Source organism: Schistocerca americana, chromosome 2 (genome assembly GCF_021461395.2).
Source record: "Schistocerca americana isolate TAMUIC-IGC-003095 chromosome 2, iqSchAmer2.1, whole genome shotgun sequence".
Classification (NCBI taxonomy): domain Eukaryota; kingdom Metazoa; phylum Arthropoda; class Insecta; order Orthoptera; family Acrididae; genus Schistocerca; species Schistocerca americana.
The window spans coordinates 655,180,245-655,198,174 of NC_060120.1; the positions used below are offsets into that span (position 1 = coordinate 655,180,245).

The 17,930-nt window shown below is 35.6% G+C and overlaps 1 protein-coding gene across 3 annotated transcripts in view; it reads right to left on the reverse strand.

The window, feature by feature from the left end:
- LOC124596022 (mitochondrial dicarboxylate carrier-like) overlaps positions 1–17,930 on the reverse strand; it is a 68,238-nt gene that overhangs the window by 49,752 nt on the left and 556 nt on the right. The window contains exon 1 of one of the 3 annotated variants that reach the window (XM_047134984.1): positions 7,447–7,575. The exons of 1 other annotated variant lie outside the window; for it this stretch is intronic. The gene's annotated coding sequence lies outside the window, so the exon portion shown is untranslated. Of the gene's footprint in view, positions 1–6,987; positions 7,261–7,446; positions 7,576–17,930 lie in introns of those variants that run through there. One more of the 3 variants, XM_047134983.1, reaches the window with a different exon arrangement.

Genomic DNA, 17,930 nt, shown 5'->3' on the forward strand with positions numbered 1-17,930 from the left:
GAGTCAACTCATCATCTCTGCCATATGGAGAGTAGCAACTATCCTTTTCATAAAAATATTGAGATTACTCTAGCATAATAACATATTTTCTGACATAATATTATGGCATGTTGGTAAATCTCTAAAAATGAGTGATCACAACATTATTGTATTTGTACTGTGTAAAGATGGGCATGTCAGTGAAAATTATGTTGGAATGAAGTGTACAAACATTCAATGGAAAGCAAATTGGGATTTTTTGCTCCCTGGATTCCACATATGGCCAAATGAGTGAACAGAATTTGATATGGTTACAAAAAGTCATTCAAATGGCAATAAACAAAGTAATACCAGCAGTAATTAAGAATGGGAAGGAAATTAAAGTGTCATGGAGCAGAGCTCTACAAAATTTTAGACAAGAAAAAGGAAGGTGAGGAGTTGATTTCAAATGCAACGTGGAGCAGAAGAGTGTATGTATCAAAAGACTAGAACTTTACAGGAGTGTTAAGCAACATTACAAAGACTCTCAACAACATCAAGAGTGGAGCATTTTGAAACTTGTGTTAAAGATCAATTCCAACTACGTATTTGGGGAATGACCTACAAAATCATAATAAACAAAATAAAATCCAGATACTTTTTTCACATTGAAGAAACAAGGCAGAGAATTAACAACTGATTGGGAATCTTAAGCCAAATTACGAATGAAGACACTCTGCCCCAATGACAATCGTGCTGCAGATGTAGAACACCAAAAGTGGCTACAGACTACCTACAGAAACCACAGAATGGCAATCCTGTTTGTGGAAAGAAGTAATGTGTGTTGCAACAATACAACAGACAAAATATCAAAAGTTGGCAGGGCTGGATTCAATGCAGACAAAGAAATTGCAGGCTCTGGCCAATTGTATTGCTCTAAATCTTACAGCACTAGTAAATGAAAGCTTGTCACAAGGCAGATTACTTCAGATATGGAAAACAACACAAGTAGTTATTTTCAGAAAAGGAGAAGATGGCAATAAAATAGAAACAAAGTCTTACAGGTTGATATGTTTATTAAACACATTAGGAAAATGAAAAGAAACTACTATTTGGTAGGCTGAAATAATGTACAAAAAAAAAAAAAAAAAAAAAAATTTGATGGTATGAATGAATCTCAGTCTGGATTCAGAAAAGGCAAGTCCACCTAGAATTCTCTGAATCAGGCATTTAGCCATAACAACATACACAATCAGTGCTTTTGAAAACCTATGGTGGCCAGATTTTTACTCTAGACTGTGTCAAGCAGGATGACCTAGAAATCTCTACTTGAGTTTTGAGATACTGCCCCAGAAACTGTTTAACAGAAAGTAGGTGAACTACTCGATCAAAAAGATACACCACATATACCAAAGACCTGAAGATAACAGGAAATACTAGTGCAGCATTAGGAAAAAAAAAAAAAAAAAAAAAAAAAAAAAAAAAAAAAAAAAAAAAAAATTGAGATGTTACTGCGTTGCTTCGCATTTGGCGTCCAAAATACAAATTTAAAATAGCTTCAAATAAAACAGTTCACAAAGAGAAAGTTTCATAACCAAGAAACTCAGCCATAAAAGTAAGAACAGGTAACAACTCATTCAAGAGATGTGTGGTAGTACGATATTCATGTGTACATGTTGACGAAAAGCAATGTTTTCATAAACACACTGAAACTTTCTGCCAACTAGCTCTCAATCAAATGAGCAAAATTACATGGGTATGCAAAAATAAGTTCCATCCATCTCTAAAAATCATCATGAAGTTATACTTGATTACACGGTAGCTCTCACAGCAAATTTCTGGACGCATAGTACACAACTAGTTAAATCTGAACTAGCTCTGCAGAGTGCAGAAGAGCACACTTCTGAGATTTATGGATGCACACAGGATATGAAAGGAGGAGCACACTCTGAGGAAGAAAGCTTCATGCATGTGTGAAAATGTCAGTAGGATTGGGATTCAGGTATATTATGATGATGTGTCAATGAGTTCTTTTCCAGTGTGAAAGAAAGACTTCAAATGATACACAATCTATCCTAGAAAAGAGAGGAGAAACAATGAATCACCCTCGAGATTAATTAAACAAACAAATGTGAATGAATACTGGGGTGCAGACATGTTCAAAGAAGGAATTATCATTCTGCAGCAGAGTGTGCACTGATTTGAAACTTCCTGGCAGATAAAAACTGTGTGCTGGGCTGGGACTCAGACCTGGGACCCTTGACTTTTGTGAACAAATGCTCTACTGACTGAACTATTCAAACACTACTTATGACCTGTCACCACAGCTTCACTTCTACCAGTACCTCATCTCCTACATTCCTCAAACTTTGGCATAGTAATACCATGAAATCTAGCTAACCGAAACCTTTTTGACTCAACTGTATTTTCCACTTATAAGGTACATTCAACTATAGCACAATAAATTTGATGCTAGCATACAAAATTACACTACATGCTTATCAGTACATCTACATCTACATGGATACTCTGCAAATCACATTCAAGTGCCTGGCAGAGGGCTCATCGAACCACCAATGGAATTTGCTTCCGAAAACCAGTGCATTAATCATTTACTAAAAAATCCACTCCCAATAATTCATGCATTCTCCAAAAAGTTAACATAACCTAGTCATATGTTTTCTTTTACATTTATGTACTACTATAAGTGCAGTTTTATAGATTTTATAAGAAAAGGTTTCTCCTAGTACATGCAACAGGTACCTCACTTACATGAATGGTATGATTCTAGAAGTTACGAAGAACTCTGAACTGTATTGAGAATATTTTCTTACTGGGTAACAGGCTTTAGTGCAGCCTGAAACTCAGTTCAAAAACATGATCAGCTACGAGCACGAACTGGTACTGTGCTGAGGCTCTAATGGTAGAAAGTAAATATTTGCAGTGTTCCTTTACACCACACACACACTGTGTGTGTGTGTGTGTGTGTGTGTGTGTGTGTGTGTAAACTCTGGTGGCCCCTATTATTTGCAGAGAGCCACAAATAAGCAATATCTGTTTGCCTGATTATGAATGTACTCATCTGGATAGTCACTGTACTGGTAGGAAAGGTACCAATATCAAAATTCAAATAGTACAATATTGGATATTTCATCAAGTAAATGACCAAACAAGAAGCGAGGACAGGCAAACAATAGTTACCACTCATCTGCAGGTGAACTGGGGTGTATGCAGTCACATTGAAAGTATAATACCACAAAGACATTCAGTTTACAGTTTATTTATACATGATAATTGTACGCTGTATTTTCAAAAACAATTTTATTCCTTTATCACAGTCTTCACCACCAACAACAGCAGTTTAAAGCTCACTGCTGAATAAAATCATCCTATACATTTTTCCATGTGTTAATGCATCAATGTTGCCCCTGCATGATTCCTAATGTCACCTACCCAACTTCTTCAGTAAATGATCTTGGTATTTTCTTATCTCTTGAAATCCAATAATAACATACTTGGTTCATTTACCGTCAACTGCACAATGAGCATTGAGAGCAGCTTTGCCAGAAAAATCATATTAATTTTGTATAGAGCTCATACGAGAATCATGCACAGCATTACAAACTGCTGTGTGTTTCATCAGTATTATCAGACGACATGATTATTTTTATTTGTGCTAAAACACCTGCAACATTCTCTGTGTATTTCACATGCCGTCTAAGACTGCAAATTTATTCTTTCATGGAACTGTACTGTCCTATTTTATTTATGTCTCAACATGTCTTTGGCACTTCAGGTAACTTTCGTAAAAAAAAGTTTTTAAGTTACAACTATTTTGTTATTTTATCTTGAGTTATGCAAACACAAATTTATATCTACTTTTACATCTACATCTATACTCCACGAACCACCTTGATGTGCGTGGCAGAGGGTATGTCCAATTGTAGCAGTTATTAGGGTTTCTTCCCATTCCATTCACATGTGTAGTGAAGGAAGAACGATTGTATGAAGGAAGAACAACTGTATGAATGCCTCTGCATGTGCAGTAATTATATTAATCTTATCCTCCTGATCCGTAAGTGAGCATTACATAGAGGATTGTGGTGTATTCCTAAAGTCAGCATTTAAAGCCGGATCTTGAAACTTTGTTAAAAGACTTTCTCAGGATAGTTTTGTCTATCTTCAAGAGTCTGTCAATTCAGTTCCTTCTGTATCTCTGTGACAATCTTCCATGAATTTAACAAACCTGTCACCATTCATGCTTCCCTTCTCTGTATACATTCAATATCCCCTGTTGAACCTATTTGGTATGGGTCCCACACACTAGAGCAGTATTCTTGAACTGATCACATGAGTGATTTGTAAGCAATCTTGTTTGTAGACTGATTGCAATTCCCCAGTATCCTACCAATAACCTGAAGTCTACCAACTATTTTACCCATGACTGAGGCCATGTGATCATTCTATTTCATATCCCTACAATGTGTTACTCCCAGGTATTTGTGTGAACAGTTTTACGTTTCTGAACATTTAATGGAAGTTGTCAATCTTTGCACCACTTTGAAATCTCATCAAGATCTTACTGAACATTCTTCAGCTTCTTTCAGAAAACACTTCATTATAGATAATTGCATCATATGCAAAAAGCCTAATGTTATTATTTATATTGTATGCAAGGTCATTAATATACAACAGCCAGGGTCCCAGTACACTACCCTGGGGGACACACAAAGTTATTTCAACATTTGATGATGACTTTCCATCCAAGATAACGTGTTGCATGCTCCCTATCAAAAAGTCCTCAATCCTGTTACAAATTTCACTTCATACTCCATATGATTGTACTTTTGACAATAAGAATAGGTGCAGTACTGAGTCTAATGCTTTTTGCAAATCAAGAAATACTGTATTTACTTGACTGCCTTGACCCAAAGCTTTCAGTATGTCGTGCAAAAAGTGCAAGTTGGTTTTCACATGATCAATGTTTTCACAATCCATGCTGGTTCGCATTGAGGTGGTCATTCTGTTCATGACACTCGTTATTTTTCAGCACACAAAATTTTCTAAGATTTTACAACAAATCAATGTCAAGGACATTGGATAGTAGTTTTATAAGTCACTTCCATTATCATTCTTGTAGAAGGCTGTGACCTATGCTTTTTTTAAGAACGGGGCACAGTTTTTTTGTTTGAGGGATCTACAATAGATAATAGTTAGAAGAGGGGCTAACTCAACTGGAAATTCAGTATAGAATTTGATGACAGGGATTCCATCAGGCCCTGTAGCTTTGTTCAGTTTTAACAATTTCAGCTATTTCTCAACACCACTTACATTAATAATTATTCCATTCATTTTTTTCAGTGGCATGAGGAGTAAATTGGGGCATTTCTCCAGGGTTTTCCTTTGTAAATGAACATATGAAAATAGAGTTAAGCATTTCAGTTTTTGCTTTATCCTCAATTTCAATACCTGCCTTATTCACTAGAGACTAGGCACTAACTTTGGTGTCACTAACAGACTTTACACACAACCAGAATATATTTGGGTTCTGTGAAAGATCATTTGACAATATTTTGACACGCCTTGCACAACGCACATTCAGTCATTGCTTGGGGTAGAGGGGAAGAGAGATTGGAAATAGAAAGGATTATGGTATGGGTTATTAGCTAAGTGTGTGGTTACTATATGGATAGCTTAGTAATTTTATGCCAAGGTGTGTGAGTGAGTGGGGGGAGGGGGGGGAGGGGGAAGGGGTTGTATTTGTAGTGGAGGCTAGGTCGAGGAAGAGAATGAAGAGGGAGAGTACTGCAAGAGAAATAGGAGACAAGGCAAGGGCAAAAAGAGATTAAAGGAAAGGACAAGTGAGTCTAAGACTATACAGTCTATGAAATATCTACTGTTGCAAGGAATCAAATAATGTAATACAAATGCAAAGAATGTAACAGAAAAGTCTAAAGTAAAGTATGTTTCCTATAAAAATGAGACTAGTTTTTTTCTTCAAATATCCAAGGTATCCAGCAAATTCATATTAGCATGTAAACAAGCAAGCAACTCGACATTCACAAACTGGACAAATCTACTACTTCACAAGAAGTGAAATGAAAAATTTGGTTTCTAAGATACTAAATTTACTACGGATATCAACACAGTATCAAGACATTCGGGTCCAAGATAAATTGCGACATTTCAAATTTGTCTTTTTATCTGCAGTTTTATGCAGACTAATAATTTAGCCTACATACTATAACTGTATTGTACTTTTAATCAATTACCTGTTTAATTATTTACTATTTTTGCAATACACCTTATGTAATGCATTTCTCTTCTAATTGTTCTGTCACATAATTATTTATTGTTATTTACTTAATTATGCAGTATATTTATCATTATTTCCTTGTACTGAGTGACATTTGCCTACGTTCTTAGACTTTTGACAGTAATGATTGCTTATAAAGATGCTCATAAGGTGAATAAAGCATTTTTATTTAGAGACTGTGACATAACATGTATACTGTTGTAACAGAGGTAACAAAGAAAGTGGGAAACTTCAATATATGTCATGGTAACATCATGTTTCGTTGAATCCATCAACTACTACTTTCAATCATGCTGAGCTGAACTGTTGCCTTTCATTGATGTCTAGCACTTGCATGCTTTAGAAGTGATATGTAATCGTTAACTTTCATTTTATGCTCTTTCTGTCCCTAAATATAATAAGAAAACTACTGTAAAAATCAACTTAAAATGGCCAAAATTTATACATATTATATATTCCACAAAATGGTACAATCCAAGTACTTGATTTTGCATTATAAAAGTGACTGCAGCCGCATTGAAAGAAGGTGATTTACATTCCGATAGAATATACTTGATGAACCCTCCAGCCTTACGTATAACAGTGTGTCCCCGTTTGTTTTCGAAGACAAACATTTATAGTGTTTACATATTCGCCAAGTGACATAACAGTGTCTACTTTATCAGTCTGCATTACTCTTATGTTCCGCAAACGCTAATAGTCGGTCACTTTACCTTCTCTACGAGATGGGTTTCCGTTTGAGTAGCCTACATAAATATTTCACTGGCAACGTCAGACTCCTGATGTGGACGCAGGAAGTTCTACTTTTTACACATCTTCCTAGTATTTCGGACAATTTTAGTTCTCGAAGTTATTCATAGCATCCTTAGCCAATGTATAACAGGCGCGTGCTACCAGCGCTCACAACGGACTGAATTTTTTTGAGGAATCAAGTGGCATACATCAGTACGTGAAAAATTAATGATGACGCAAGATGACTTGTCAGATACCCCGGTTATTTCGGTGGAATTAAGACTATAAACTAGGCCTGCAGCGTAATGCGGCACACTTAAAAGGGTTCTTTTCTTGTGTTTCTTGAAAATTAATTTTTTTTAAAAGTGTTGTAACCCAACTTAAGGAAACCATTTCCAAAATCAGAACATCAGTAAAAGGGAAGCTATAAACTGTGGTACCATTTCGCACTCCCAATTATTCGAACACTCGTCTTCTCATTGAGAAGTATCAATGAATTGCCTTTCTTCTAAGGCAAAAGAAACTTTCCTTTCGGCATATCGCGACCTCAACCGTACTATCAAGAAGTCAAGTGCCAATTACTCCAACACGTAGCATCTATGACAAAATATTCTACAGGCGTCTAAAGCTAGCGAAATGAGGGATGCTCAACTACCGGACCTACCGATAGATGGCTCTAGCGCGTGCCGGCAAGAGATTATATCACTGAGTGTCCGCCATATCTGAATTTGGCAAAAAAACGAAGTGTCAAAACACCGATGAAAATGTTTTTCGTTCTGCGCCCTCATAAGTATTTTATATTGGATGTTCTAGATATCTACACATCAACATAATGAAGTGTTTCTAATCTAGCGAGAAAAAACAGTGACAGTTCTGCTATGAAATTCCTAAATTCGAGTGTGTTTTGAAAGTTTGACAAGCTGACCTATAAATTGTATACTATTTTATGAGTGCTTTACTTATTTGCCCTTTTTAAAACACTATTTAAGATTCAATGGAGGTCAACAAATTACCTTACTTGCCGAAGCTTTTAACTACTGGTATAATTCGGAAAATCAAGTGTGGACAACAGTGAAGACGTCTCTTGAAAAAAAGTTGACATCGTGTGCTTAGGGGTATCTTTACTGACAACAGAAATTACAACTGAACTATTAAAGTATTACTTTCGTATAAACAGAGAAAATCGTTATTTTTTTCTTTATGTGAAGTGATGCATTACCGATCTGCAAATATGCTGACACTGTAATTGCAACATGCACTTACGAATTTCGCACTCTCTTTGATCAGTAATTTAAATGCCATGATTTTATTAACGCCTGTACATGACACGGTGTATTTAAACTGAGTGATATGGTAGAAGCACCAGTTTTTAACAGTGCTACAGTCTTTGATACGAGACAAGAAATACATTTAAATGAGATAAACACAAAGCCCAACGATAAGGCTCCTCTTAAATGCTTGACTTGTATCATTTGGAAGTTAAGTCTAGTAATAATATTATATTGGACTGATACATGATGATGTAGGAAGTGAAGGAACTTGTTGAAAATAACCTCGATCACAGCTGTTAATTTTAAGGTTGGGGTGTCTTAGAACTGTAATTTTCCAGTCTGACACCCAAACAATTTTAAAATTGAATTCAAAACACGTCAGTGAGCAAAATTAATTACACTCTGAATTACAACCATAGAATTCTATTTCTGTGAATCTTGGTTCCAGTCTTTGACATGGTGTCAATCACTGCAATGACTGGTTGTCAGTATATGGCCCAAGCAAAAAACAAACCTGAAAGTGAAAGCTGCAGAAGCTGGCCAGACAGGCACCCCAATGGCTGCTACAATCTGTGTGAGACAAGGGTGACATTATATTGCAAATTTAGTGTAAAAAGTTCCATATTGTCTGAATTTGTCCTATACTGACAGGACAATCTAGTCCAGTCGATTTTCTTATCTGCAAAAGTACACTAGCCAATACCAGTAGCACAAAGGTAGTGCCACATTACAAACTATCTGGTAATAACAGAAGTATTGGTGGACAATGTACAGTAAATAATATGTAATAACCTGAGAAATTCAAAATTGGTTTGAAGAAATAGGACAGTATTTGGAAAGAGAGTAACATTTTGAAAATAACAAATGACGCAAGTAGAGTTTTCAGTTATGAAAGCTCGCTTAAATTTTTTTTTCCCCCTCTCTCTTTTTGATTATCAAGGGAAAAAATGTGATAACATAAAAGTGCAAGAAAGTTGTGTACAATGTTGGAAATGATGAAAAAGAAAATCTCACTATGCTTCCTCCTCCATGTGAAGAGTATTCCTGTAATAATAGCTAATAGCATACCAAGAACATAAGGGTGTCACAGTGGAGATTTGTTTTCTGGTACAGACATCTGATACAACTATTCCACAACAAAACGTACTTTCAATAGGTGTGGTACCAGTGCACTCCCATGGGATAACAGAATATTATGTCCTCCAGGAATCACATTGGGTACACCACATACAGCATAAACTGTACAGCAACTACAATGCTTTGTGAGCAAGTAATGACAGCCAGTATCTTTAATTTTAACATAACTCTTGACTCCCATAATTATCCGCTTATACGTGTGCTTGTACTACAGGTTATTGGTAAAGCAAATACTAGGTGAGTACGTCTTCACACTTTTAATACTTAGCAGAAATTCTGAAAAAAGTAAATTGTTTTATTACTGTATCACCTCTATGGCGAATTAAGAGGTACTGACTGGTTTCTTTGAACATTTAATAGAAGCCTTCTTTTTTACCTGCTATTGATAAAGAGCCATTCCGAGTTCTGTACAGAACAATCTCTCGCATTTTTCATGAGGTTTGTTATTCTGTACACTAATATTTCTTCTTCTAAATGGAAAATAATGCATTCAGACAGTGCTGGTATTAAAGGTAATTCATGAAATAAATTATATTTAAACCAGAAAATTAAAGGTTCCACATGGCACATGAAAAGTACTTTGCTACACACATGTATGTACAGATTCCAAAATGTCTGTGAATTTGAGTGTTACAAACTTTTTTAAATAGAAATATGAAGATCACAATACTTTGGGTCTGCAATCACTCAAAGGTAAAATACTTTAGTTCCCTATGGGAAACTTTGTGCTTTACGTGACTCGTGCAACTGCTTTCACTCGTAATGGAAAACTAAATGGTTTATGTTAAAGTTAACTAGCAAAAAGTGTAACCATTGTTACATAATTTCTGTGAAGTAAGATTCCTTAATGTTATTTCCTTCCTTTGTCGTCATAACTCGATAATTTCAGTTCCGTATGGGACATATGAACTAACAAAATGAAATGCTTTTATTACTATGACCAAACAAAATCTTTTTAACATGTAGTACACAGTTCAAATCAGCAAAAAGTGTAACCGTATAATTAAGGTAAATGTTAATGAAAATTAGGCATGTAACATGAATACTGAAATTTCCTAGATTTCCACGTGTACCTGTAATCACTGTATTCTGCACTTTGTACTGCTAGAAAGATAATTCTATACGATTATTTTCATTCTCTTCTCAACACAGGGAAATATAATAGAAAGACATCCTAGCAAAATAAAGACAAAATTCAGAAAATTAGGTATTGCCTGACTCAGGTCCCCTTATTCTAGAATGGTTATAAAGTAATAAGAATGCTTATGATCAACTGTAACATTGTGTTCATTATAGGAAGTATTAAAACAAGAATTAACAGAGTAACAATTTTATTGCTCTTATGTTGCAGAGTATCCACAAACATTACTGTTTTAAACATAGGGCCACTGCATACTTCATTAGATCACACCCATCCTGTGATTAAACTGTTTTCTTAAAGTGAAAAATTCAAGTTAACATAGTTATTGAGGGACATATTTTCTCACACTGAAAGCCATCTGTCAAATAAGTCTCAGAACATTTTTTTTTCATTAATTTCACACAAATCACCCGTTTTTAATGCAAGTGCATATTTTGTAACACCAAACATCTTAAAATAAGCTTGTATAATAAACAATTATAATTTTGTTACAATATCTACACAGGATGTAAAGACTTAATTTTACTTCAATGTGATTCATCTTTTGAAGTTCATCATTACACAACAACAAATCTATGGACAAAATAGTTTTAAAAAATTTGTCAAAATGTCACACCCATATGCATGGAATGTCCCATTACGTAATTTTTCCAATTTGAGCACTATACATGATTAAACAATATGAGTTTATTTAACTTCTGCCTTATACTTGATTTGTTGTTTAAAACTTTCTCAGCAGGCTTTTTTTCCACATTTTTAAGTGTATGCAGGAGTATAGGGATGCAATCTTACAAACAAGTTGAGTCTGATGTAAGTCCTCAATCCTAATTTCATAACGGTAATCATGACCAAGAGCAGGAAATGGGTAATCTACAAATTTATTTTTAACACAATGCAAAATCTTGGCCTGTATATATTTCTGTCACATATCCCCAGCAGTCACAAACATCTAAAACAGTTTCTGAGTATTCTGCAACAGAGTATACGCAGTCACTTGTTTTAACCAGTTTTCCCCAGTTAACAAAATTTACAAATGCATTTTTATTGGCCATATTGGGAAAAGCATAGAGAGAATCACATTCTAATGCAGATTTAACTACTGGTGGCTTCAGTATGTGAAGACAGTCTTTGCATGTGATCTGCCTTGAAAGGCGCAATGACACATACCCTGCAATATAATAGAGTATGTTTTACTTGTGAAATGAGAACTTAATCTTATCTTCAAGAAGTGCACACCACTCCTCTACTTCATTTTCTGCAGCACTTTCATCACTACTACATGCTTTCTTGCAAGACTGCTCAGTGAAAAAAATCAGTGAAACTTTAGACAAACTCAACATGCAAGACGACTTTTTAACTGAAACTGTTATGCCACTGGACTTTCATGCAGAAAGCAATGATGACCAAAACACACATTCAAAGGAGGTTACAGCAGAATTAGCCGCCATCCCAGGCTATCCCAATAGCAAAAACGATGAAAACTCAACACTAGTAGAAGTAAGAGTAACATCAACAAAAATAGAGGCAGAAACACCAGCACAACTGCCACCAGTGTCACTAAAAGCAGCAGTACCAGAAACAGCAGACACAGCACCGTCAGCAGCAGCACAATCAACAGAAGCAGTACAGACAACAGGAGCAGCAGCAGTTCCAACATCAGCAGTGGCAGAAAAGTACACAACCTCACATGGAGCAACAAGCAGACGGAAGAGAGTGCCTCCCTCCCATCTGCAAGATTTTTTAGTCACAAGCATGATGAAAAAGAAACCTCCAAGATAAGTAACATTAAATCTCTAACAGTGCTTCACCAAAACATTCAGAGTATAAAAAGCAAAGTGCAACAGCTAGAAGTTGAGTTACAATCCTTAGACAGTCCAGTTATCTGCATCACAGAGCACTGGTGCAAAGTCAATGAAATTCAATACATAAATTTGCCCTCATATGTACTAGCTTGTTCTTATTGCAGAAACTCAATGAAAGGTGGAGGATCATGTATTTTTGTTAAGAGTGGTATTTCATTTAAAGTCAGGAATGATATTATCCTACTAAGTGTAGACAAGCATTTTGAAGTGTCAGCAGTAGAGATACCAACTGTAGATATGCCCAAAAAACTAATTGTACTATGTGTATACCGTTCTCCCAGTGGTGATTTAGAAACATTCTTTTCAAAACTTATGCAAAGCCTAGAACAAGTGTCATCCCTGAAAAGTAATATACTCTTGTGTGGTGACTTAAACATTAACACAGCTAAGGCAGATGAAACCAGTAACACTTTTCTGAATATTCTGAATAGTTTTGGCATGTCCTCTTTAGTTAATTGTGCAACAAGAATAACCAAACACTCAACATCTACCATTGACCATGTAGCTACAGATATAGGTGGGGAAAACTGTGTCATAACTGTCAAAAATCTTGGACTGTCAGATCATTTATGCCAAATCATAAAAGTAAAAGCTTCTGTAGAAAAACCAGTAAACCTCCACATGTTTAAAAGAGTCTACTCAGACGCAGCAATAAAAATTTTGCTTACAATTAAGACATGAAAGATGGGAAGAAGTATATTCAGAAAATAATGTGAATCAGAAATTCTCCAAATTCATGTCGGAGTTTAAGATAATATTCGAAGAAGCCTTCCCCAAAGCACTAAGTTCTACTGGAACATCCACCAAAAATAAGTGGATTACCACAGGAATTAGAAAATCTGCCCAAACTTTTAAATACCTAAACTCTATAAAAAACAACAACAGTGATCCAGATTTTCTTCATTACTACAGAAACTACAAAAAAATCTATAGGAAGGTGCTCAATGTTGCAAAAAAAAAGGCCAATGATAGACTAATAAATCTAGCTAAAAATAAAAGTAAAGCTACATGGACTATAGTGAAACAAGAGACAGGAACAGCAACACAAAGGCAAATAAACACCCAAATCAGGAACAAAGAAAACCTAACAAGTACCCCAAAAGAACTAGCAAACTTTGTTAATTCTTACTTTAGTAGTATAGCTACAAAGTTAAAGGAAAATTTTTCAAAATCTCATAATCCACGAACACGGGAATATACATCAAATTCAATGGTATTGCTACCCACTACTGAGGAAGAAGTATGTAATGTGGTAAGGAAATTAAAGAGCAAAAATTCAGCAGGTTTAGATGAAATTCCAATGTCTGTGCTGAAAAAATGCATAAATAGTATCAAAGCCCCCCTAACCAATATCATAAATGAATCTTTCAAAGCCGGTTGTTTCCCTGATTATCTGAAACATGCAAAAATTTTACCTCTACACAAAAAAGATGATGTAGAAAACATTGAGAACTACAGGCCAATTGCCCTACTGTCATCATTTTCCAAAATAATAGAGTCCATAATGAAGAACAGACTTATGAGCTATCTAAACAAATACAACCTTCTTTCAAATGACCAATTTGGTTTCAGACCAGGCAGAGATACAGAAATGGCAATAGCACATTTCACTAAAGTGGTTCTAGAAGCACTGGATGAAGGCAACTATGTATCTGGCATATTCCTTGACCTGTCAAAGGCCTTTGATACAGTTGACCACCAGAATCTATTACTTAAGTTAGAAGCACTAGGAGTAAGAGGGGTAATCAACAAATGGTTCCATTCATACCTTAAAAATAGAGTACAGTGGGTAGAGATCTCGCATGTCTCCAGTAGATCAAAGTTCATAGAAAAACACCTGTCAGATCCACAGCATATTAATATTGGGGTCCCTCAGGGAAGTGTGCTGGGTCCGGTGTTGTTCTTGATTTATATAAATGACTTTCCACAATATATCCGACATGGAGAGAAGATATTGTTTGCCGATGACAGCAATATTATAATCACCAGTGAGACATCAGCACAAATGTTGGAAAATTGTAATGAATCACTGAAAGATGTCTACAAATGGTCTACAGAGAATAAAGTGACCTTAAATATTAAGAAAACAAATAGCATACGCTTTAGAATAAACAGAAAAAACAGTCCCCTAAAGTTAAAGCTACATAACACCTCTGTAGACGAAGTGCCCACCACAAAATTCCTAGGGTTGCATATTGACAGCCAGCTTAGGTGGAGAGAACATGTTAAAAAACTCACAAAAAAGATATCTACAACGTGTTACGCACTTAGAGTTCTCTCCTCAGTATGCAGCGATGAATGTCTAAGAACTGTATATTTTAGCTATGTACATTCAGTCATAAGCTATGGGATAATTTTCTGGGGAAATAATGTACTCAACTTACAAACAGTTTTTAAAGTGCAGAAGAGAGCAGTGAGAATTATAACTAAAAGCAGTAAGTGGGCTCACTGCAGAGAACTATTCAAAATACTTGGTATTCTAACTGTTCCCTGTTTATTTATGTTCCACACTATAGTATATATAAAGAAAAATATAGTGAATTATAGTACAAACAGCATTTTACACAGCTATAGCACAAGAACAAGCCACTGCCTTCATCTAGATAGGAGAAACAAGCATAAGACCCAAAAAAGTTTCTTGTATCAGGGTGTAAAATTGTATAACAAGCTGCCACAGGAAATCAAAGATATTAACAGCATGTACTGTTTCAGAAAAACTCTTAAACTGTATTTTCAGGAACACTGTTTTTACACAGTAAGTGAATATTTCAATGTTTGAATGTAATTTAAGTGACATAATGACATTGTATTGTATATTCTGTAAATGTATAACAAGCTGCACAGGACATCAAAGAAATTAACAACATGTACTGTTACAGAAAACCCTTAAACTATATTTTCAGGAACACTGTTTCTAAACAATAAGTGAATATTTAATTGTTTGAATGTAATTTAAGTGATAAATGTCATTGTATTTGTATACTCTGTAAATGCATATAAAAGTGTCAATGTATCTGCAAAAATCACTGTATCCAAACTGACAACATCCATACATTGCAAAATGTCTACGGATGGCTAATCAAATAAATAAATAAATAAATAAATGAAAATCATAAACAGGTGGCAAACAACACACATTAAAATTTGAGCAATTCCCATTCATTGCAGTGACACTGTTACCCAAGAGCAACTTTCTCGTGGCACATTTGAACTGGTATGCATTTGGATTGTTGTTCCAACCACATCTGGACCGAATGCAGGGGAAAAAAAGCTCTATGTGGTCTTGTGACAGTTTATATGTTAGCAAATGCTTCAAAGGAGATTCAACACGAAGCATACGTGTCAGAGCTATGTGCCTTACTGATTGCATATTGAAAATTATCCCAAAATCAAAAGTACTTCTTGCATGGAGCAGCAATGGAACACCAATGATTTTTAAGCTTTTGATATAATTTTCAGTGTGTCTGAAAATACCAATGTGTTGACTGGGTGTTGTGTGATGTCCTCAGGTTAGGTAGGTTTAAGTAGTTCTAAGTTCTAGGGGACTGATGTTCATAGATGCTAAGTTCCATAGTGCTCAGAGCCATTTTTTTTAATTTTTTTTTTTTTTTTTAAATACCAAGCCAATAATATTTGTTGTCAAGTCTCAGGGGGCTCTTATACCCTTTACCTAATGGATTTCTGGAGTTCAGAATATCAAAAATCCTATCAATATTATACAAAAATTCTACTGTTGCTTCACTTCCTTTAATATTTGGATCACCAACCCTCCTCAAAAACTCTATACTATCTGCCACACTAGAACTCAAAGTCTGTGGAGCTAATGAAACATTCATTTTCTATTTACATAACTTATATGTTGTCCTGATAGTTTGTTGGCAAATGTCATATCTTCTTCTTGTTGTACCTTGTTCAATTGCTCAATGAAATGCCATCTAATAATGCCAGTTGGAGACTCAATAGCAGATACTTCTGGTAGAGCATTTCTGGCAAACTTCATCATATGACATGTCCAACATACAATAAACATTGTAGCTCTTAAAATCACCCTTGGAAAAATTTAAAGTACAGCCAAGTGTACGTAAAGTGCTTATATTTACCTTGCAGCCATCACATGTAACACACCAAACCCTAATGCCAGAACTATGCAGCCTCTCTAAAGCGGATTTCATCAGTGTGGCTTGATTATTTGCCTGTACACCGTTGATAAAGAAATATGCAATCGGGCATATAAATTTGCCTTTAATAGAGACAAGCATGAAAACCAGAGCCTCAGATGCCTCTATTACTTCTTTTGACTGAGGCACTTCCCCACCAAACTCTAAAAAACCTGTGTATTGCTTAGTTCCTTGGTCCCAAACTACTTGCTTCCTAAGTGCCACACTGTCTACAATTAGACATGAATCGCTGAACTGGTCCCTTACGATTGGGTTCGAATCAACGTACTTAAAAACATCTTTTAAGAAGCCAGTTTCACAGCCGACACTTGCCACCCATTTGGAAATCAATGATTTATGGGTCAGAGGCATTAATTTTTGCAGGTATTCATATGCTGCTGGTGAATAAAAGTACACAGTCATCGCAAACATATTCACATTTGTTGTGTATCTATTACCCTTTGACGAGAGAGAGTTGTCCACTAAATTGCACACTAATTCCACTTGTGTTCCTTTCTGATGATTGAGGAAGTTATGTAACTTCTCAGGAAGATGCCCCTTCTCCTTCAATGAACTTATGATGTCATCCATGAAAAACACTTTCTTCTCTCTTCTTCGAAGTTTTTCACGGACACACTTCAGTTTACGTTTTAATTCGTGCACAATGTCTGAGAAAAAATTGCAAGTTTTGGTCGCCTTGTCTTCCATTTCTACTTTCGACTGTATACCACAATCAATTACTTGAGAACCAACTGCACTCTGAAATAAAGAATCGTTATATGTGATTGAAATAACTCAAGGCTTGATGAAAAATATTATAAGAAAACTTTGTGGGTGTGAAAACATCATTATACTAACGATTTCGACACAATTCGCAGTTTCTGCATTGGATAAATGGGACATGCTTTCCACGGAAGAATTCTCATTGACAACATTCTCCACGCAATCAGTAGCTTCTGCAGAGAGCAAATCAAGCACGGATTCCAGGACAGAACGCTAAAAACAAAAATATGGAACTATTACAACATTGCTTAGACCTATGTAGCCCATTTGTGTCCGTACGAAATAAATTCACAAAAGTCAAAACCACGCACATAGCAAGGAAATTAATTAGCTACCTCAAATGGAGAAGCATCGTTGTCACTCAAAATCCTAACATGTCGTCGTGGCTGTTTATTTGGTGGCATCAAATGTGTCGGAAAGTCAAAAATTGATGGCACTGCTTCGGGTCTGAGACGTTTCTTCCACGTCCCAGGGCTCACTACGTAATCATCTTGCCGGAAAAGGTTTCCGCAAAGAAAACTGCAAGACGTAGGTTTAAAATCTTTCCGCTTCACGGAAGTAATCCACTTCTTT